Source organism: Leptonychotes weddellii, chromosome 9, assembly GCF_054177405.1.
Source record: "Leptonychotes weddellii isolate Sample4059 chromosome 9, ASM5417740v2, whole genome shotgun sequence".
In the NCBI taxonomy this organism is placed as follows: domain Eukaryota; kingdom Metazoa; phylum Chordata; class Mammalia; order Carnivora; family Phocidae; genus Leptonychotes; species Leptonychotes weddellii.
Window position 1 is genome coordinate 88,905,232 of NC_138377.1, and position 22,330 is coordinate 88,927,561.

General features: G+C 43.9%; 1 long non-coding RNA gene across 2 annotated transcripts in view; it reads right to left on the minus strand.

Annotated features, from left to right (window-relative positions):
* LOC145723530 (uncharacterized) overlaps positions 1 to 20,193 on the minus strand; it is a 26,175-nt gene extending 5,982 nt beyond the window's left edge. Inside the window, exons 1-3 of one of the 2 annotated variants that reach the window (XR_014148654.1) lie at positions 19,572 to 20,193; positions 16,357 to 16,539; positions 11,662 to 14,155 (exon numbers count right to left, since the gene is read on the minus strand). This is a non-coding gene — a long non-coding RNA (uncharacterized LOC145723530). Of the gene's footprint in view, positions 1 to 11,661; positions 14,156 to 16,356; positions 16,540 to 19,571 lie in introns of those variants that run through there. The other variant, XR_014148653.1, reaches the window with a different exon arrangement.
* Between the last annotated feature and the right edge of the window lie 2,137 nt (positions 20,194 to 22,330).

Sequence of the window (22,330 nt, forward strand, 5' to 3'; positions counted from 1 at the left end):
GGGTATTGAGGAGGGCACATTCTGCATGGAGCACTGGGTGTTATGCACAAACAATGAATCATGGAACACTTCATCTAAAACTAATGATGTAATGTATGGGGATTAACATAAGAATAAAAAAAATTCTATGTAAAAAAAGAAAAAGAAAAAGAGAGGATGCATTTTGGGGAAGCTCTTGGTGAAAAGTTCGAACCTAGAAGCACTACTAATTGAGGCATAATATAGAATAAAATATAGGCAGAAATAAAATGGGATTTGCAGTGAAAAAAAGTCACTGATGACCCACGAAATAAAACAAATGGGGCAATAAAAACTCCACCTGGTATTCTTGGAGTGGCAGAAACAAAGTGTCAAGTTGAGGTCAGGAGAGATGGAGGAGGAAGACGTGACCTGGGGGCTCAGGCTGAGAAGGCTGATGGCGGTGGAGGGTGCTCAGGCAGGCAGTCTGAAGGAAGGGGCTGTCAGACTCCTGTTAGGGGAGGGGCCTTCCATGTCAAGAAGGAAGCAGGTGATGAGACTCACTGGCTTACCCACATCCTGCAATTTATAAGGGGCAGATTACCTGCGAAGCTAACAGAAATTAAGCTTCAGTGCTCCTCACTGGGAAAAGCCCCTTAAAGATCCTGTGAGGGACTCCTGTAATTTGCTTACATGGTCATATGTGTTCGTAAAATTTGCAAAAGCAAATATGTTAGCCATTGTTGGTTAATCAGAGGTTTAAGACGCTCTTTCTAATCTGATTTCCCCTCTTTCATCCTGACCCTTGTGTTCTGTGGTGTTAAAGTGGTAATGAGCATTCTGGGGATCCAGCTAAGGAGAAGTTGAGTTGGGTTTCCTCCACTGGACAAGAAACAAAGGTTAAAGGGGAAGACGCCTTGAACCAGCCCCCCTGGTCCCACCCAGTAACCATGGCAAAGGTCTAAATTTTTGTTACCTGCATTCAGACCCAGCTGAGTAGATTTTGTGCTTATTCAAGAGACTCATTCCTTCCCACAACATCTTCCTACCTGCTTGCTGAAATTCACCTGGTACCTGGGAATAGGGAAACCTATTTTTCTACTATTCAGCTTAAAATGCAAATGTTTGCTTTAATTAAATCTTCATTGTAAATGAGTTTCATTTCTTGCTGTTTGTAAGGTGTGTGTGGGGAGGGGGTTGCTGGGCAGGGGTGGACAACAGGATTTGAGGGAGAAGGGAAGTAGAAGAGAGACAGCAGGGAGGAGGATGGAGAGTGAGGACCATCCCTGCCTGGGGGAGATAGAAGATACAGACAAGAAAAGCCTGGGAACAGGGAACAACTTTTGTCCCCTTACCTTCAGCGCAGTGGTGGTACCAAACAGGAGCTGTGCTGGGGGGCGGGGGGGGCGGGGAGGGAGGTTGCCAGCGCCGTAACAAGGCTGCATGATTTATGAAGTGTTTCTGAGCCCAGCCCCACATCCTATAAAGAAGGGTCATTCCCCGGGGATTCGTTAATCAAGGAGCACTGTACAAATACCACTTCCTGTGGGATGTTAATAGTGTCTAAAGCAGGAGAGAGCAGGGAATCATTGTTTAAGGGAGAGAGAAATTAGCTCACAGCTGAAAAATAAAACTCACCTTGTTGTAGAAAAGGCCCCTTTGCTAACAAGTGAAGAATAAGCAACTTTCTTATGTAAGCATTTTGATATCTGAAAAGTAGATTCTGTACTTAACTAAAAAGTAAATACTTTCTTCCAGCTCCTAAGCTTCTTGTTCTTAGTGTTCTTAGTACCATGGAGCAGGCTGTTCTAGCTGATTCCAGCCCGAGAGCTGGACTTCGACAGTTTATTTACATGACTTGTTTGTGTACGTGGGCTACTGGGTATAAAGGAGAAAGATAGGGCTTTTAGGGAGACGACATGCCACCTGGCCCCGCTGGCCTGGCTTGCAGCCTTAGAGGGGAGGGGTGGGGCCAGAAGTGGAAGGAGCTCTCTCCAGGAAAGGAGATAGGTAGGATACTGACAAAGAAGAGTCAGAGCAGTGAAATGGGGTGGGAGAGAAGACCTGAGGTGACTGAAGCTGGTAGACAGATGCATGAGCCAGGGGCCAAGCCGGCCTTGTCATCTCTTTGGCCTTATTCCCCTTGACCTACACCTTAACTCGATCTTACCATTCATAAGACCAGGAGAAATGAGATCCCCAAGGAAAAGAAGACAAGAGGCAGTGTTTCTCCCACACCTGAAACTAACTGCCTATGGAGTCACTCCAAGGGCAGGGCAGCCCAAAGCCATCTCATCCCACCTGTTACAGCGTAGGAAACAATCCAGTAGTATGAGACAATAAATTTTAAGAGGGAGACTCTAGTAGTCTACACTGAAAAAGCCAACCTCAGTGCTTTTGACTTAACCCCCAACCTTGGTGGGAAGTGGAGGGAGGGGAGAAGAGTTTCTTGAGCCCTTGTATCCTAGATGCTAACCAGAACCTCAGAACTCATTCTCCAGGACTGAGATTTCCCGTGGGTCTGTGGAATTAGACAGACCCCCTCGGGGTAACACTGGGGCTGGACGAAGGACAAATCTCTTCCTTCTCCCCAATCTCCAGCCCTTTGGAACATTGTTATATCAGAATATGGCAGAAACTCGTTGAAACCGACATTAGCCACAAAAATTGGGGAGGGGGAAGAGAGGAGATTATTTGTGTATATAACTGAGATGCCATTACTTATCTTTAGGCTTGGCTAAATAAAGGGGCTCAGATGATTTTGTTAGGACACTGTCTCTAACTCTTGGTGGCTCTCTTCTGTTGGGCCAACATGGTGGCAAAAATGGCCCTAACGGTTCCATATTTATATGGACCTCAGAGTCTGCAATCTCAGAAAAAGAGAGACTCTTTTTTTTCCAAAATGTTAGCAGAAGTAGCAAGTGGCTTCTCACTGGTCAGGCTTAGGCCATGTGGCCATTCCTGAACCAATCACCATATCTCATAGGATGAGAAATGGGAATGAGACCAGCTCCACCCGAAGCACATGGACTGAAAGTGGGAGTGATTCTCCAATGGAAAACTGGGAAGTGTTATCAAAATATGGGAGAAGAAAAGCTGGACAAGCAAAAGAGATATGCATTATAATTGTTATTCACATAAGATCTAATTACAGGATCAGAAAGGGCAGGTTTGAAGGAGACAGGAGTTACCAAAAATACTCACTGTGGATGTGTGAAAGACAGAAGGGCATTCCACAGCTATTCTGTGGCAGCAAAAAAGAGTGACATTATGGGCCAGCTGGTGCTCACTCCAGTCTCCGGTCTTTTTGGCTTCCACTGGCAAACAAAGCCACTTTCTTCTTCAACCTCCCCCCTTTCCTCACTGGCTGTCTGCATGAGTCATGGGCTGTCTGTTCTGATCATGACAATCAGGGTGTCTTCCATGCCCACTGTCATATTCCAGCCAGGACTGTCCTGTCCTCAGTTCCCTTAACCAAGAGGGAGCACTAGACTCTTCTTTGCCTGGGGCAGCCAGTGACTGGAGAAGACACGTACATGACACAAGAGTGGTCCATCTATGGGCTAGCAGGTGACTCTGTGAGGGGTCTTGAAGGCAACAGTAATTAACCAAACCAATCCTATTGGGAAGCTGGGAAAGTACCCTGTGGCAGTCTCTGTTCTTGGTGGCTATCTGCTTCTGGTGCTAGCTCTAGTCTACTGACTCCTCATATTAACCAGCACCCCCTTTGTTCTTAAGAAGTTTTGTCACTTCAATGTAAACCTCTAACACAGAGCAACAATTCACCATACCCTAGAGGCAGCAGTTTTGGTTGTCCCACGTCCTCTCTGGTGACAGGCTAAGTCACGGAGCAGCCCAGAGAGGGACAACACTATAGTAAATTCTCCATGTTGTTTCTGGGAAACAAGGATGCTCCTGGTGGCAGACAACATGATGTATACACAGCAGCAGGTTCAGATCCTATCAAAGGCAACTGTGTGTACATCAGACTCTCTCCAGGTCAGGAAAATGGACCAGAACACCCAAAAGGGTGGAAGAGGGAGAAGGTCAGGACATCCAACAGTACACAGCCCTTACTCTAAGACAGTGGCTTGTTAAAAACATCGCAGCTGAAGCAAGATGGCAGGTGTGTCAGGCCACCTATCTTTGCCCTGGAAGATAGGTACGCTTCCGGAAAAAAAAGAAAAAAGAGAGAAAGCTATGGATAAGAACCAGTATAATAAATTAGAGAGAAAGACATTGCTCCCAGCCATATAAGAATTTCCCCAACTTGTCAGCTTGCCAAAAATGGAATCTTGATTCCTCTCTGTCAACGTCAAACATTTCCTGCCTAGTTAACATTTATAGGTGCAGGCAGGGAAGAGGTGAGAGTAGCATTGATAAGTGCTGGGGGAACACTGCTTTAGAAAAGCACATTAACCCTTTTGCCTGTTCCAGCTCCTAGGGGGCAGATAGAACAGGTGGGCTTAATTGGCTCTGAACAAAGTCCTTGAAATTCCCTAGAAAGCTATGCAAGCAGATGTCACTCTCTGGCACTAAGTGTTAAAGAGGTATCTTTGTAACACGCCCAGTGAAAGGTGGACAGCAGATTTGTTTTAATGAAACTAAGCTTCCACCCTCATTTTACAGGGATTTGAGGACACCCTTCCCCAGAAAAAAAAGACAAGGTACTTCCTGTAAAGGTTTACAATTTAAGTTCTAAGTGTACATGTAAGGGTTGAGGTGAATTTAAATGGCATCGTGTCAGAACAGTAATTCCATCAAAATTATCCCCCCACCTCCTACCAGTTCTCTCACATTTCCTGATCTTTTCTTTTTTTTTTAAGATTTATTTATTTATTTGAGAGAGAGAGTGCATGAGCAGGAGAGGCAGAGACAGCGGGAGAGAGAAACTCAAGCAGACTCCCCACTGAGCTTGGAGCCCAACGTGGAGCTAGATCTCACGGTCCCCTGAGGCCATGACCTTAGCTGAAACCAAGAGTCAGAGGTCCAACCAACTGTGCCACCCAAGCACCCCAAATGGGAATTTGGATGTTTGTTTTGTTTTTGTGTGTGTGTGTGCTTTGAGAGAGGGAGAGAGACAGAGAGAGAGCACTAGTAGAGGGGAGGGGCAGAAGGAGAGGGAGAGAGAATCTCAAGCAGGCTCCATACACAGTGTGCCCAGAACTGAGCCAACCAGGCACCCCTCACACTTCCTAATCTTTAAGGCTAGTTCCTGTTTCCTTTTGGTATTGGGGAAAGACACTTTGTGAGGAAACAAAAGTTCTGGATTTGAGTTCTGTTTTCATCATCTACAGTATGTACGATTCTGAGCATATCTATTCTGAGCCTCTGTTTTCCTTCACCATCAAGTAGGACAACTTTTTTATGTTATGCCTGCCTCACAGTTTACCATAAGGACCAAGTATTTTCATCTGCCGGACATTTGCCAGATACCCTCTTTGTGGCAGCATGGGTGTCCAGGTGAGAAGGATATGAAGGAATACAGATTGGAACTAGACTCCGCTCTGACCTTTGGGAACTCACTGGGAAGCCAACATACAGGAATGTGCTGTGTGAACAGAAGAGCACTTCACAAAGGGAAGCCATTTCCATTTCCTATTGCACAACCTGTGGTCGTCCTCTAGATTTATCCTTCTAGGTACTGTTAGTCTACTTTCTCTTGGTCCCAACTCCTTTCTTCTAACTCACTTCTAACTATGGCTTAGAAGTATGGCTTCTAAATGAGCGTCCCTTGCAAGTAGAGAAGTATGGCTTCTAAATGAGCGTCCCTTGCAAGTAGAGAAGTATGGCTTCTAAATGAGCGTCCCTTGCAAGTAGAGAAGTTTCCGGTTTCTCTTCCAGGTTAATCTTTATTGAAGAGGATTCCTGGAAGGGTGAGCTCTTCTACTTTGAGACTCTATTCCTGGGTCCAGGATAGATTCTTTAACCAAATGAGCCAATGTCCAGACACAGCATCTATCCAGGAGTTCAGAACTTAGACGCTGAAGGAGGGACAGAAAGAACCAGCTGGGTGCAGGGGTGGCCTGTGAACAGCGAGCTCCAGAATGGAGATCCGTCACTTCAACAGGTGTATCCCCAGAACTGCCCCCTGACTGTCTAGGAGAGCTCCTGGCACTGTCTGTTTTATTTCCATTAGTATGAGTGGGGTTCTGTTCCTTGTGAACAAATGATCTATCTGACATCCTCTCCCAGACAAGCATGGCCCTTGGGCACTGGCCCCAGGCTAGCCTGCAATGTCCCAGATGTCTGGGTTTAGCCCAACAATGACCTATGTGTCTGTGTACTGCAGCGTATAAAGCTGTGGCCATTTTTAAAAATGGAAAACATGTAAAAGAATAAGCTACTGTAGAGCTAATCCAGTATAAACAGTCACCTGGTGTAAAGAAGCAGCTGAACCAGGGTCAACAATGTTATCATTTGTCAAAAACATTTAACCCCAGTCAATAATTTTCGAAGATAGAGTGCTGGTCCAGGCCATCAGCCTGGCCTTCTGCCTCAGTTTCTCTGCATTATACTCCACTCTGACAGTATTACCAAAATTGGGCTTTGAACTTTGGCAAGAGCCATGAGGCTCCATATGGCCCATGCTCACCCCCTCTTCCATGGACATAGCTCCCAGCTGCAAGATGGTGTCCCACAACTCATTCACTCATTATTTTATTTAACAGGTAATTACTTAACAGCTACTGGATGGCAGACCCATGCCTGGCATGAAGAAACAAGGGAGAAAAAACAAAATCTATACTTTCAAGAGTTTTCTGAAAAGCAAAAGAAACCTATCCTTTAATGAATCATCACAACATTATGTGACAAATGCAGCTTTTTAAAATATGTTCAAGATGGAGAGCTAACACAGAGATGGGAGAGACCAAGAGCATTCAGGGAAGATGACTGGGAAGGCTTTCTAGAAAAAATTCACTTTTGAAAACTGAATGAGTTTGTCAGGAAAATAGGGTGAAGTTAGAGGGAGTAAAAGAAGATCACTTGAGGAAGAGGGAATAGAGCATCACTCAGGCCCATAATCCTTCAACCTCTACTCCTGTCCCTCAGGATCACTCACCACCCAGGATATGCTGGCTGCTATGCTCTACTTGCCAAAATAGGTCCCCTGGACAACAACAGAACTGGCCACACCTTCCATGTCTGCACTCAGTATTTCAGATCCTTGGCTAAGAGTCCTTGCTAGTATGTTCTTTTCTCCAGGCCTTGCCTATGGTCCTTCAGTTGAGATCCCAACGTGTTCTGCTTCTAGATTCACTAAAGTCATGACCCTGAGGATGCAGTGAATGTTTCCTGCATGGGGGTGTGACCAGGAAGTAAAACAGGCCCTGGAAGGTGGTAAGATTTCAATGGGTGGCAGAGAGAAAAAAATTTGAGGCGGGAGGTAGAGAAAAGACTCTGTGAGAGAGTGATGTACTCCTCGCTGAGCAGGATGAGAAGAAACCAAGAGAGGGATGTTTATACTGGAAAAGACACTATTTCAAACAGAAATTTCCCAGGCAGCCTATCACACAAAGGCACCAAGGGCACAGTGTATCCAAACAGTCCTGCGAGTGAGATTTTTGTCCCACCATGGGTCAGAGGTGAGCAACATTCTAAAGCTCCAATTTGTCCTAAGTGAACCAGTGTGCAGAACTAACGAGGTCATCAATTTTTCTTCCAGCTAATGAACTCGTCAGGAAGGGTGTGATACGGGAAGATGATGAGATGAGCAACCAAACCTGATTAAATAGTTTCATCTTCATCAAAGAATCAGACACAGAGCTGAAGCCCCATTATTCACTGGAAGGGGATAATTACACAGAGGAGCCTGCCATCAGGGCCACCCCTTCCCTCACCCAAATGGCTCTACTGCTCTGGATACAGGAAGTGGGTCAGACCTGGGAATGGACATCCGTTTAATTAAACAACTATTTATGGGCAACTTGCTCCATGTCAGGTGTGGACCAAGAACAAAGGATGGAGATCTTGTCCTTGCTTTTAAGTAGTTCATAGTTGATCTAGCACGGAACAGCAACTAACTGGAAAATGCTATGAAGGATGCTTTCCCAGCACTTTGAACCAAATGCTGTGGGGATAAAGGAGAGTAGGAGAGTGGGAAAGGGGAGGGGACCAAGGAAGTCTTCTCATAGGTGGTCACCCTTGAGCTGAGCTTTAAAGTTGAACAGAATTTCATTAGGGAAGAAAGAAGGGAACTGGATGGACACATCAGACCGAGGTGTGGGCTTAAAGATAAGGTGGTATGATAACATCCAGCTTGTTAGGAGAAACAGCTCTTTCTAACCCTGTTTCACAGACTATATAAGCCATCCAAAGCCATTCATATGGGCTTGGAAGCAAAACAATCAGTTCTTTTCAAATAATTCAAATTAGATCAGTCATTCTCAGACTTTTTGGTGTTGTGATATTGTTTAACTCAGATTTGTGGTTACCAGAGGTGGAGGGTGGTGGGAGGTGGAATTGGAGGAAGGCAGTTAAAAGGTACAAACTTCCATTATAAGATAAATAAGTACTAGGGATGTCACGTCCGACAGGATGAGATGACTAGAGCTAACACTGCTGTGTGATGTACAGGAAAGTTGTTAAGAGAGTAAATCTTAAGAGTTCTCATCACAAGAAGGAGGTTTTTTTTTTTTCCTTTTTTCCTTTTCTTCTTTCTTTTCTTTTTATTGTATCTATATGAGAAGATGGATGTTAGCCCAACCTACTGTGGCAATAATTTCACAACATACGTTAATCAAACTATCATGCTCATCTTACCAACCGGGAAATCAGGTCTTTGGAGGCAGCATTGTGTACTACAGCCAGGTCAGTGAGAAAGACATTGTGGAACTGGAGGGACTTGATCGGGGCCTTGGCAAAAGTCTGGGCTTGGGTACATGGAGAAGAGGGAGTAGGAGGCCGTTCCAGGAAGTGAAAGAAGAATGCATGGTGAGCTTAAGAAAAAACAAATCAACTTGACAGGAGCAAAGCCTTCACCCATCCTTTCTGTATTGATTTAGCATTCCCCATGTGCAAAGCACTGGTGAGGTGCTGGGAGGTCATCACGTGGGTATAATGTGCGGCCCCTGCTCTAGAGGAGTGACAATCTAAACATGTGCAAAAAAGAAGGAGTAATTAAGGTATTTCATCTCCTGAGGTCATCCCATTCCCTGCTTTGACTTAAACAAGGTGAAGAGTGTCTAGGTCTCTAGGGGACCACGGTTACATGCCACCTTTGCTGCCTGCTGACGGAAGGAGGACACTGAGGAGGCTGATTACTCTCTCAGTAGCCAGCTAATACCTTGGTAGACATTAAATGGTGATGGTCAACAGAGATAGTGTATCTAGCTGACAATCAGGGCCTGGCAAGTTGGACAGACATCCCAAACTTTCCTCTCCCCACTCCACACTCTCCAGAATTACTTGTGATCCTTTCCCCTTCTTCCTTATTGAATAGCTCTCCTTCCATTCTCCTTTGCTGCTTAACCATTACTCACAGGACTTAAAAAGAATAGAGTTACTCAAGGGCACTTCTTTTGTATGTGTGTATTTTATTTATTTTTTTAAATAATTATATTATGTTAGTCACCATACATTACACCATTAGTTTTTGATGTAGTGTTCCATGATTCATTGTTTGTGCATAACACCCAGTGCTCCATGCAGAACGTGCCCTCTTTAATACCCATCACCAGGCTAACCCATCCCCCCACTCCCCTCCCCTCTAGAACCCTCAGTTTGTTTCTCAGAGTCCATAGTCTCTCATGGTTCGTCTCCCCCTCCGATTTCCCCGCCTTCATTTTTCCCTTCCTACTACCTTTTTTTTTTTTAAACATATAATGTATTATTTGTTTCAGGGGTACAGGTCTGTGATTCATCAGTCTTACATAATTCACAGCACTCACCAAAGCACATACCCTCCCCAATGTCCATCACCCAGCCACCCCATCCTTCCCACCCCCCACCACTCCAGCAACCCTCAGTTTGTTTCCTGAGATTGAGTCTCTTATGGTTTGTCTCCCTCTCTGGTTTCATCTTGTTTCGTTTTTTCCTCCCTTCCTCAAGGGGCACTTCTTAGGGCAATGCCAGAAAGGATAATAAAATGTCAGATGAAATAATGAGTCACCTTAGTTCTAAAACGCCTCCTCCAAGGAGAACAAAGTAATCGACGCTTCAGTAAGCTGAGAACTATCATGCATACAGAAAAACATATCTTCTTACTTTGCATCTTCCATCCTCCCCTCTTTCCCTTCCTTCCTTCCTTTCCTTCACACTTTATTTAGTAAAAACTGGCGAGTGTGGGTGGGGCAGAAGCCTTGGAGGTGAATGCATCTTACCCTTTCTGCCTCTGCCCAGGTAGGTCCAATTGTTTGGTCAACATGCTAAATAAATTTCATATAAGTTAGGAGCCTATATAGCTCTAGTAAGTTTCCTTGGCTTTTTCTTTTCCTACTCAAATACGGTTGGTTATTCCACAAGGAATCCATTGTGGTCCTAACTTTTGATCAGAATTATTCTAGAATAACATACATTTTCACAAATGACCTCCTGTGCCTTGAAGAGATCATTTTCTGGATAAGCCCCTTGACTCTCTTTTTCCAAGTCTGGCAGCGTAGTTTATTGGCTTTGTAACATGAAGTTCTCACCATTAGGGACTGAGCTAAGATCACCAAACTATTTCCCATCCATCCTTAGTGGAGCTTTGAGTCACAAAAGTAGTAGAAGGCCCAGCATGATATCTCCTCGGAAATGAGCAATCCCTTAATTAAACAGAAGTAAACAGAGGTTACAATGTGTTCCTTAATTAAATAGATGTAAATGCCCAATCACTCTGCTTTCCACACACATCAATTTTGCATCATCTCATTTTCCTGTTTGCCCAGTGGAAATGGGAATTCTGAGGCTCTATTTTGGTCAACATCTCCCAAGTGTGCCTGCCTGGCTGTGTGTTCAATCATGCATATTTACCTACTTGTTTACAGAAATCTGCAGCAAGTGTCTACTCTCCCTTCTTTGGCCAGGCTTAGGAATTGCTATGAACCTGACGTCAATGAACCATCGAAGAGAAGCAGCCCTGCCTTTGCCCAACGCAATATCATGACTCCTGCCTTGGAAAAAACATACCTGAAGATATAAGGTAAAGGGTGTGGTGTGAGAAGGGACATCTAACACAAATACTGAGCCCTCTGTGTGGCACTGGATGACCTCAGGGCAACAATGCCCCATGCCTGCTGCCCTTCTTTATATGCAGTCTCCAGTTTAGGCGAGCCCCTCCTGGATTTAGGAATATAATCCATGGAAGCTATGATGATTAATTTTGTGTGTCAGGTTTGGCTAGGCTATAGTGCCTCATTGGTCAAACGCTAGTCTAGGTGTTGCTGTAAAAGTATTTTGTAGTCGTCACTCACATTTATGATCAATTGGCTTTAAGTAAAAGAAACTACCCTCCATAACGTGGGTGGGCAAGTGAAGGCCTTAAGAGCAAAAACTGAGGTTTCCTGTAGAAGGAATTCTACTGATCAGACTGTAAGCTGGCCTACACGACACTTCTCAGACTTGCCAGCCCCTACACCTGCCTGAGCCAATTCCTGAAAATAAATCTCTCTCTATATATGCATCCTATTGGTTCCATTTGTCTGGAGAACCCTGACTGATACAAAATCTGTCTGAATAAGATGAGAACAGCATAATTACAGTTTAGAGAAAGTAGCCCAGTCCAACCACAGCTCAAAGCAAGCTCATTGAGTGCCCTTTAAGTCACTGAGGTGGGAGGAGTGGGGTGGAAAGAAGAGAACCAAGTCCACACCATGCAAAGCATTGAGCAATTTAGGCGGCTTTCATCTCCTTGCTAGTTCTGGAGAGGCCAGCAACTTGCCATCCATGAATTGGACGGTTATCAGAGGACAACAGTGGGTTAACAACCCTTTAACTGAGTCAAACTGTTAATTGGAACAGAATCCATCTCAATTTATTCCTAGAAACAGTTCTGCTTTTCTGAGGCATTAGGAATAAATTGAGGTGGATCCTGTTCCAATTAGAATTTATGATTAAGACCATTACTTCAGGGGGACGAGCTAAGCAAAGTCATGCACATTGGAAAATCTGTATGAGTGAGGGGTCTTATATAAAAAGGTTACTTGTGAGAACAAAGTCATAACGACCCAACCTCTCTGGTGATTTCTCCCCAGTCCCCGAATTTCCAGTAAAGCGACCGACATTTGAAGGTTAGGTTCAAGGAGTATTTTTCATTGACTCACAGGATTTCAAAGCTAGAATAAACCTTTTATAAATGAGGGAGCCAAGTTCAGAGAGGAGAAATGACTTGTTCAACAGTGACAACAACCAGGCGTGCTCTTTGATCAGCTTCCTCTCCACTTCAGCCTCAAGAGCAAAATGAGTCAAGAGTTGAAACAACTACCTCTGGGTGGCCTCTTGCTTTGTTTTTTAAAATCATTACTGAAAAGCCAATGGGCACTTTTCACTTCTGACTAGAGTCAATGGGTAGAAGGATGACGTGCCAACCCTGGCTTTTAAGTCCAGTGTCATCATCTGAAGGGATATCCCACGCATGGCACCTCCCATGCGCCAAGCTGTCTGAGAGTAATCTAGCCATTATGATCAGAATGCTCACTACTCACCCAGCACTGTGCTAAGTACTCTACAACACGCCTTCACAACAACCCTGGAAGGACGGTCCTGTTTTTACTCCCTATTTACACAGAGGAAACGGAGGGACAGAGAAGTTACGTAGCTTATCCAAAGGCACGGAGAAAATTAATGGCATGGCTAAGGCATGACCCTGGGCAGTGTGAGGCCAGCATCAACTCACGACGGTGCTGGTCCAGACCAGTCCCCGCTGAATTGTGACACTTTTATCATGGTGATATTATTCTCCCCATTTGCGGATTAGAAAACCAAGGCTCAGCAAAGTGGAAGAACTAGCCTGAGATCAACGCCTCAGCTGTTTCGTCCCCAGATGCTACCGCTCCAGAGCTCTTCAGTATTCTCTCTGCGATGGTCTTCACCCTCCCATCTTCTCTCTGACTGCACGTGCGACTGAGACAAACTGATTTCCTGAATGAGTTTTTGAATTAATGTTCTGGGTGGATTAACCCAGTTCTTCCATTGTGGAGAGACCAGGTGTTTGGCCAACATCATCTCAGGCTTTAGTCCTGAGGAAAGTACATACAGGTCATTCCAGCTCTTTCCTGCTAGTGCTTCCCACACTTCCTCAAAAACGATCACAAACACAAACTGCGGAACCCCAGCCCATACTCAAGCATTTCTAAGCCCCATGAAACTGGCCTAAAAAGCACCATGATTAACAAGTACCCCTGTATGATTCTGTTCCTCAGGGAAATTTGGGAATGCTGGATAAAAATGACCTTTTGCTACCTCCTTCAGCCCCCAAATTAAATGGCAGCACAATGTCAGAGAGACCTGGCTTTGAATATATGGGCTTTACATAAAAAACATTTGATTTGGTCACTGCTCTGTTACTTACCAACCATACATTCTCGAATAAGTTATTTAACCTTTGATACCTCAGTGTTCTTCTCTGTAAAATGGAAATAATAATGGTGTCTATCTCATAGCCTTGTTCCCACCTAGCTCAGTACCTGTTGTGGAGGCAGGGATCAACAAATGTGAAGTATTATTTTATTTTTTTTAAGATTTTATTTATTTATTTGACAGAGAGAGACACAGCGAGAGAGAGAACACAAGCAGGGGCAGTGGGAGAGGGAGAAGCAGGCTTCCCACTGAGCAGGGAGCCCGATGTGGGGCTCGATCCCAGGACTCTGAGATCATGACCTGAGCCGAAGGCAGATGCTTAACAACTGAGCCACCCAGGCGCCCCTGAAGTATTATTTATTATTATTTCTAGTACTCCAGGAACTTACATTCCAGAGGATTTTGTATCGTCAATTCTCAGAGAGGCAATTTCAGCCTTTGGCAGTAGGTACAAGAACCAATTGGTAGGGAAGGGCTCAGGAGGCTTTAGGTACTCCTAAAATCATACCCTACACTCCTTTACGGGCAGGTAAGGCAAGGAAGAGTGCACCTAAATTCCAAGCTGTATGGGCCCCCACTTCTTCCTGGGGCACAGGGCTCACCTCTGTAGCTCCAGGTCCCATCTGAGCCTGTCAGAGTGACCACAGTTCCCATAATGACTCGGGTCAAGTCCGTTGACTTTCAAGAGCTCCCAAAGGTCCTGGAAAGCAGAGAGCCAGGAAGGAGTGTCTACTTATGGCTGGGCCGTATCCTTAACCTTAAGAGTAGGAAATCCTGGGTCTGAGCCTCTCTAGCAGCTCTCAGAAGCACTACTTCTAAGTCAGCTCAAGCCTAAACCCTGGACCTAAACCTGTAAGTGGGGTGAGGGCAAGGACTTATCCATTCATTCACTTCCATAAATTTTTTTTATTCTGTCCCTGCAATGGATCAGACCCTGTGCTAGCCCTCTGGATGCCTGGTCCTGCCCTTCAGAAGTTTACTACCTAACAAGTAACACAGACAAACAAGCAAGGGTCACACAGTGTGAGTGGTGAGTATAACGAGAGACAACCTGAGAGTGCTCAGAAAATTCTTTCCAATTCCATTTCAAACCCTCAACACAGCCCACAAGGGACTGGGCCACTTGGTTCTTGGCAACACCCACCAGCTCCATTTCACACCCCTCTCTCATTTGCCAACTGCATGCCAACCCCTAGGCTTCTTTTCTATTCAGTGAACAGACCAAGTTCTTTTTTTTTTTTTTTTTTTAAAGATTTTACTTATTTGAGAGACAGAGTGAGCAAGAGAAAGAGCACATGAGCAGAGGCAGAGGAAGAGGGAGAAGCAGACTCCCCCTGAGCAGAGAGCCCGATGCGGGGCTCGATTCCAGGACCCTGGGATCATGACCTGAGCCGCAGGCAGACGCTTAACGACTGAGCTACCCAGGTGACCCAAAAGACCAAGTTCTTATCAGGCTTTGGACCACACTCTGTCCCCCACCCCTGCCCCTCCTTTTGTCTAGACTTCTTAACTGTCCCTTCTGCAGTTGACCCTCAATCCCCAGACCAAAGACTTCATCACATTTATCTTTGTATCTCTAGCACTTAGCATTGCATCTACCAGAACAACATATATTTTGGCTGAATATTGAATAATGCATCATTACTGCCCTTCTCTCTCCTGCCATATATCCAGGCAATAGATGTATCCACACCTCTGCCGTCACTAAAAAAACTCTTCTATCTGCTCCAAAATGTCATCCTTTTGCAAAAAAACCCCAGTATATCCTATGAAATTACAGATGTTCTCTTAGCATGAGCCAATTCAAATTCTTATTTTTGGGTTCAGTTGCCTTCCCCTAACAGAAATAATAAAGCACTACTTTAATAGGAGAAAAATTTAGTCAATTTTTATAATGTTGGTTGAGGTGGACTTTTTTTTTCTAAAGATTTATTTATTTTTGAGAGAGAGAGAAAACGTGGGTGCCAGCAGGGGTTTTGGGGGCAGAGGGAGAGGGAGAGAGAGAATCCCAAGCAGGCTCCCCTGGCTGATGACCCTGAGATCATGCCCTGAGCCAAAATCAAGAGTAGGATGCTTAACAGACTGGGCCATGAAGGTGCCCTGGTGGTGGTGGAGTTTTAACAGGAAACCTTTTTCTTCTCATTACCCGCTGATGAGCTGGAGAAGACTGCTGACTTTTGGGGAATTTTGTGAGCTGTTAGATTCAGACACTATTAAATATCATATAAATGTATACTTACATAAATTATATTAAAAGCAAAGGTAATAAATATGCAAAACTCATCACTCCCTATTTATTTAAAGACATTTTACTACTATCTACACTCTTGAGGTTATTTACATCTATTGTATCTGTGTGATAGGTGAATACACTGTATAATGGTGTGCACCTGCTTCTCCTTTCCTGACTCTGCATTTAGTGATATCATGTTGGGAGCCTGAAATCAACACAGTGGAAGCATTTACCAAGGAAATCAGCAAATGGTACAAACCAAACCTTATTAATTTGGGAGGGAGCATGTTTTTAAGCATTTACCAACACATGACTGCCACTAACCAAAGATGAAGTAGCCATTCCTGATTTCCAGAAGTTTGTAATCCAGTGGCGCACGCGCGCGTGCACACACACACACACACATGCTCACACACGCTCACACAGTTAAGTGTGACCCAAGTCAGAATGGCTTACATTAAATGGAGCAATGGACAGTAGCCAGGAATGGGGTGGCTCGGATCTGACTGATTTGCCTTTGGATGTGGGACATAAGATGAAAAGATTCACACAGGAGACCCAGAATATCTGCTTTGCCATCTAACTGCTTTTTTTCATCCTTATTAATTCTGCAGGAAGATCCTTATGTAGGCACCAAGTTTCGGCCTGTGATCAATTCATATGCTTACCTTCAGGTGAGGTGCTTAGCTTCTCCCTCGTCAGAAGATCAATATGTACAGGTCAGACTGTTTGAATATATCAGAAGGCTGGGAATGCCTCCAAAGATGGGTGCAGAGAACCAGGCAATCACCATGGTTAGTAGTAATTTGTCCTGTTCATTCCTGGAGCTCAGTAAATGTGTATTGATTTTTCTGCAAAAGATTAGCCAATTAGAAGCAGTAACCCCCAAAACCAAGATAAAATATGAATAGTATTAAAAATATACTGGACTCATTTGTGTGATTATAAAGGCCAAAAAACTGTTAAACAATTTAAAAGATGGGTGGGGAGTTGTGAGCCACCCAAGCTGCTAGTAGAAGAGAGGATGCTAGGTTTTGTTCCCCCAGCACATCCTTAATGGGGCTGTCAAGGTTGCTTTGTTGAACTTTAAATAGTTTTATTCCAATTTAACCTGTCTGTAGCACTTGTTTAAGAGAAAAAGGTCAGCCATTTTCAGTGTTTTAATTATATGTACAAACCTGTGTGTGTGTGTGTGTAGATAGATAGATAGATGCGTGAATCAGGGAGTGAAAGGAGAAGATACTAAGGGACAAGTGAAGAAGAGAGAAAGGAGGGAGGAAAAGGAAAGAACGGAAGACAGGGAGCGGAGAAAAAGAGGCAGGAGGGCGGGGAGGGGAGCGAGGGCAGCGGGAGACGGCGGGGAGGGAGAGAGCCGTGGATCAGGTTCGGGGAGGAACAGCGGTCTAGAGTCGAATCCCAGCGCTGCCACAGGCATCACTCTTCCAACCTCAGTCTCGGTTTCCTCATCTGTAAAATGGGATGAGACGGCCTACACTGCAGGGGTTTTCAGAGAACTCCATGAGCGTGCCTGTGCAAAGCTCAGTCCCGGTGCGCCCGCCTCGAAGTGTCCGCGCCGGGGTGTCTGCTGGGGGTGGGAGAGGTTGGGGGCGGGCTTCCGTGCCTTTTTCAAAGGACGCAGTTTCTCCACTCTGTCCTCTGCTTGGCCTCCCTTGAAAATCGAGCCCAAGCATCCACCCACTCCAAAAAGGCAGCACGGGGTCGGGCACCAGGGCGTTCTGCTGGAGAGGGCGAGCGCGCCGAGCGTTCCAGGCGTTCCACCCGCCGGGCGGCGCGCGCCGCGGAGGCACGGGCAACCACCAATGAACTTCCCACAAAGACAGTTTGCATCACCCGGATCCCAATCCATAACCTTTACTGGTCTCTGTAGAGTCATTACGACCATTAGGCTGTGGACTCAGCACTGCTTTAGCTCTTAAGTTAATACAACCGAGACTTTTTTACTTTCCTATTGGGAAGGCACATGTGCAATTTTAGTGATTTCTTAGATCATTCCATAAGTAAATCAAATATTCTTTCAAGCCCAGTTATCAAAATTGTGTCCTTTGATACCACGTCTTCCATCAAACTGCAGTAATCCAGATCAACACATTTTAAACCTCTGCTATCTCCTAATATCATCCCTACTAGATAGAGTAATTAAATTTGTACTTTTTTTTACAAGTCGTACTCAATAAATCTGAATAAATTAACAACGCATTACTAAGACTGCTACATTAAATTTGCATAGTGCATTTAATGAATATGCAGCTGCAAGTGAAAAGGTCTGCTACTGCGAACCTTCTACATTAGCATAACTACTTCCAGCATGTTTCTTAAATAATGCACTCATTTGCACATCACTGACTTGGCTAATTCTAACTTCAGTCAGGGTAGCCTTGTAATTAAGACTCTTGCTTTAATTTTTAATGAAGTTTATGTTACATCAATCCTGACAGTAATGAGGGGACATGGAAACAAAAAGGCTGCTAATAATTAAATTCACAAACCAGTTTGAGGGATAATAATTCCTGAGGAGAAATTACATGACTAATTATTAATTAAATATTCATACTATTGCACAGCCATCTCACTTAACTGCTCTTCTTGTTGGTAATAATATTGAGATGTGGATGCCTTTTGCCAACCATTCGGAGTTTAAGGTCTCTGGTTAATTTTAGTGCACCATTAATCAATATGACACAAAAAATAAAATTGTTTTAATTGGTATCATTTTATTGTGTCTAAATATTACTACAGTTGGTTTAGTTTGTGGAGAATTAATCTAGTTAGTCGGTGCCTGTTTTATGGAAACATAAATCCAGTTTATATCCATAAACATCTAATGGCAGGACAACTTGACCTTTTTTTTTGTAACATTACTGTTTACAGATAATTACACCAACTCTTTAAAAGGTTATTTAATAGCTTTGCATTCATCACAGTGAAATGAAAAACATGCAATATTATTTAACTCCAGCCTGTTCTGAGGAGGTCTCTGAGACCCCCATTTACCCCCGCTGAAAAGTAAGCAATATTAATGTGTGGGTTTTTAGGAAATGTATGAGAGCTTTCTTTGAGTGTGTACAAACAGATTTACATGTTTGGGTCTGGATATTTGAATGTCTAATTCATAACTGAAATGGGGTCTGGTTAGGAAGAAGGTATTTCCCATATTCACAACTTTCCATTGCAGGAAAACACAAGGATGGAGTTTTGATGATTCTGGATGTTAGAAATGGCAACAGTTTCCCTACAAAACCCGGTAAACAAACATTACAAAACCAGAGAAATTGCTATGATGAAGCCTAATTGGCTGTAATATTTATTGTAGACATGCTTATTCTTTTTCCTTCCGTTTTCTAAATGGTATTTAAGTGTCTGCATTTACAACACTGAAGTCTCCATCCGTGGGCAAGTTTAGCAAGGACGAGAAAAGATTTACAATATTTAAGTGGATAACATTAATCATTACATTAAAACAGATCATGGCATTTGTTTAAAGCTCTGATAGATTCCGGACAAAATGCTTCATGGAGACCATTATGCATATTATAAAATTAAATAGACACAGAAAAGGGACCTTTTTATCCTGCAGGGGCATTTGGAAATTCTGAGCCAGGGCAAATATTTCATTTCGTCTTTCTAATAATTCAAACTAGTTGATTCATCAAAGTGAACCAAGTCTATGACCATAAACCATGGGGCAAGGATTCCCCTCAGCTACTCTTGTCATTTTACTACAAACTGACAGGTTTGTAGGGCATTATTACTGGGCCTGATGTGTATCAATCGCTCCCTTTTACTAAATCTTAAAAATCTTTTTAACTTTTTTTATCTGTTCTCTTAAACTAACACCTGAAGGCAATTTGAAAAGACCACTCACCAGGAAATCGTTTACTGGCGTGGGTCAGTATAAAGATGTCACAGCAAGTCCTGGGTCCCTGGTCCCGTTTTTTGACTCCTTCATTTGAGGAAATCCTTCTGTGTGAGAAACCCTACTTGAGTAGCAGAAAGTCCTCCAAACTGGGTGAAGTGAAGTCACGGAAGTGACCAGGCTTGCTGGTTAAAAACTCTGGGGTAAAAACAAAACAAAACAAAAACTCTGGGGTACTTGTTGGGGAGGAACCCACAGAGTCCTGCCTCTTCCTCCATTCACTGCCACATGCGTGACGTACGTGTACCAGGTGTGGTAGGTTGAGGAAACCAACCCGCATCAAAGAGACCAGCTGACCAGAAGGACCCTATCATCTCCCTGTAAAGGGAAGCAGCCAGAATGCCAGAAAAGGTTAGTGCTTGGAAGCCAGACACACCTAGATTCTAATCTCCCTCGGCCTTAGTGAATAGCATTAATTACTTCACCTATCCAAATCACAGTTTTCTTTTCTGAAGGGGATGATCATCCCCCTTGGCAGGTTGTTGGGAGAACTAGTCATACACACAGTATTTAGCACTGTGCCAGGCTCATGAGAGACTGCACAAAATGCCAGTGATGATTATCATTGTTATTTCTTCCAAGCAAGATTGTCAGAAATTTAACCATTAGAGAGGCACTCCTTTGGCATAAACACTACCATCTTAGGCTTCTTTTTAAAAATGCAAATTGTATAACTTAAAAAAGGGATACCAGATAAAGCCAGAACTGGTCACCAAAGCCTTGTGTGAATTAATGTACAGCTCCCTTTTTTCTGTATCAGAGGCATATAAGGCAATAATTGAGAGGTGAGCTAGATTAATGGAGGGAGGGGTACTGACATGATAAAAGAGGATGTAGAAAGGGGAGATGGAACTGATGAGGCAGAGAGGTTATCTATGTCTAGGCTGTTTAACCACCAAGGTATATTATAAGAAATTTCAAGGAAAAACAAAAACCTACCCTGTGGATGTGGATTTCAATGTTCTTTACCGTTAGCCCTGCAAATCATAACTATTAAGGCCATAATGATCATGCATCCCTACTCTTCTAGAACAGCTTAATTTCATTTATTCTGTCTCATATCTATCAGGACTTGGTTGGTTGAGGGGAGAGGGAAGAAGTGGTCGATGCTATAAAATAGTCCCTATCTAAAGGTTTATTTTGTGATGGAATTCCAGAAAAAAGAGAGCACACTGTCTCAGAAAATATTTAATGAGCATCATCAGATACCTGTCTTAAATACCGAGTGTCCAAAGGATAGAACTTTTCTCCCATGTCTCTTTTCCACACTCTATAATAAATGTCTGAGAAAGCACCACACAGATCCTTACCTGTAGCCATAACCAGGGTCTAGTAGATGGAGGAAAATTTCTGGTGTGTGGCTCTCTCTGGTTCTTCTGTAGGAAGGCAGTGAATGGAGAAACCTCAGATGTTGAGTTAGACAAATTCTAGCTCCTTCACTTTACTAGCCGTGTGATCTGGACAACTTGGCTGACCTCTCCAAGCCTCGCGTGTAACATGAGGAGAGCACCATGTACTCCCTAGGATGATGTTGAGGGTTAAATGACATATGTATGAAAAGGCTCAGGTGCTCAGTAACTGTACATAATGACCCTTTTTCCCTATCCCAGAATGAAGCCAAAATCTCCTTATGGGGCATGACGACTCATTGCTGGAGGAGGTTTACATATGGATTTCAAAGTTCCTGAGGCTGGTTCTATAATATGACATTTACCATGTTGTTGTTTCTTTTTCCTTTGATCAGTCATCCCAGATTTTAGAGGTCAGCTCTTATTCCAATTCTGTAGTCCAACAGTCTGCTTAAATTGTTATGAGGATTAAAAGAGATTGTATTTGGGGGCGCCTGGGTGGTTCAGTCTGTTGAGCATCTGTCTCTTGATTTTGGCTCAGGTAATGATCTCAGGGTCCTGGGATGGAGCCCCACGTTGTGCTCTGCGCTCAGAGCAGTCTGCTTAAGATTCTCTCTTCCTCTCCCTCTGCCCCTCCCCCTACCTGTGCAGGCGCTCACACACTCTCTCTCTCTCTAAAGTAAATAAATAAATCTTAAAAAAAAAAAGAGTTCGGGGCACCTGGGTGGCTCAGTCAGTTAAGCGTCTGCCTTCAGCTCAGGTCATGATCCCAGGGTCCTGGGATCGAGTCCCGCATCGGGCTCCCTGCTCAGCGGGAAGCCTGCTTCTCCTTCTCCCTCTGCCTGCTGCCCCCCTGCTTATGCTCTTTCTCTCTCAAATAAATAAATAAAATCTTTAAAAAAAAAAAGAGTTCATATTTATGAAACAACAGTGTCTGGTACCTAGTAACTGTAAATAAACAAACATTTTAAAACCATGCTCTAACAGTGTAACCCCTAAAAACATATCCATTCTCACTTGAACCCCTCTTTCCCCTGCTCAGCGCACTTCATTATCACTAAATGGCAGATACATGCAATTGCCAGCTCTGTGCCTTTGTAAGTGCTGTTTCCTTTGCCTTCAATGACTTTCTCCTTCTACTTGACCACCTATCAAACCCTTATTCATACTTCCAAACCCCGCTAAACACCTACTTCTTCCACAGAGCCTTCCCTCATAGCTCCTTCTCTCTTGTCACTTTCTTCTCTATGCTTCCTCTATAGCGTGCCCACACTTCTGTTATACTTTGCACATCATACTATAAATAATCTATTTATGCTTCTACTAAGGAAGGACTGTGCAAGATTTTTGTACCCCCAG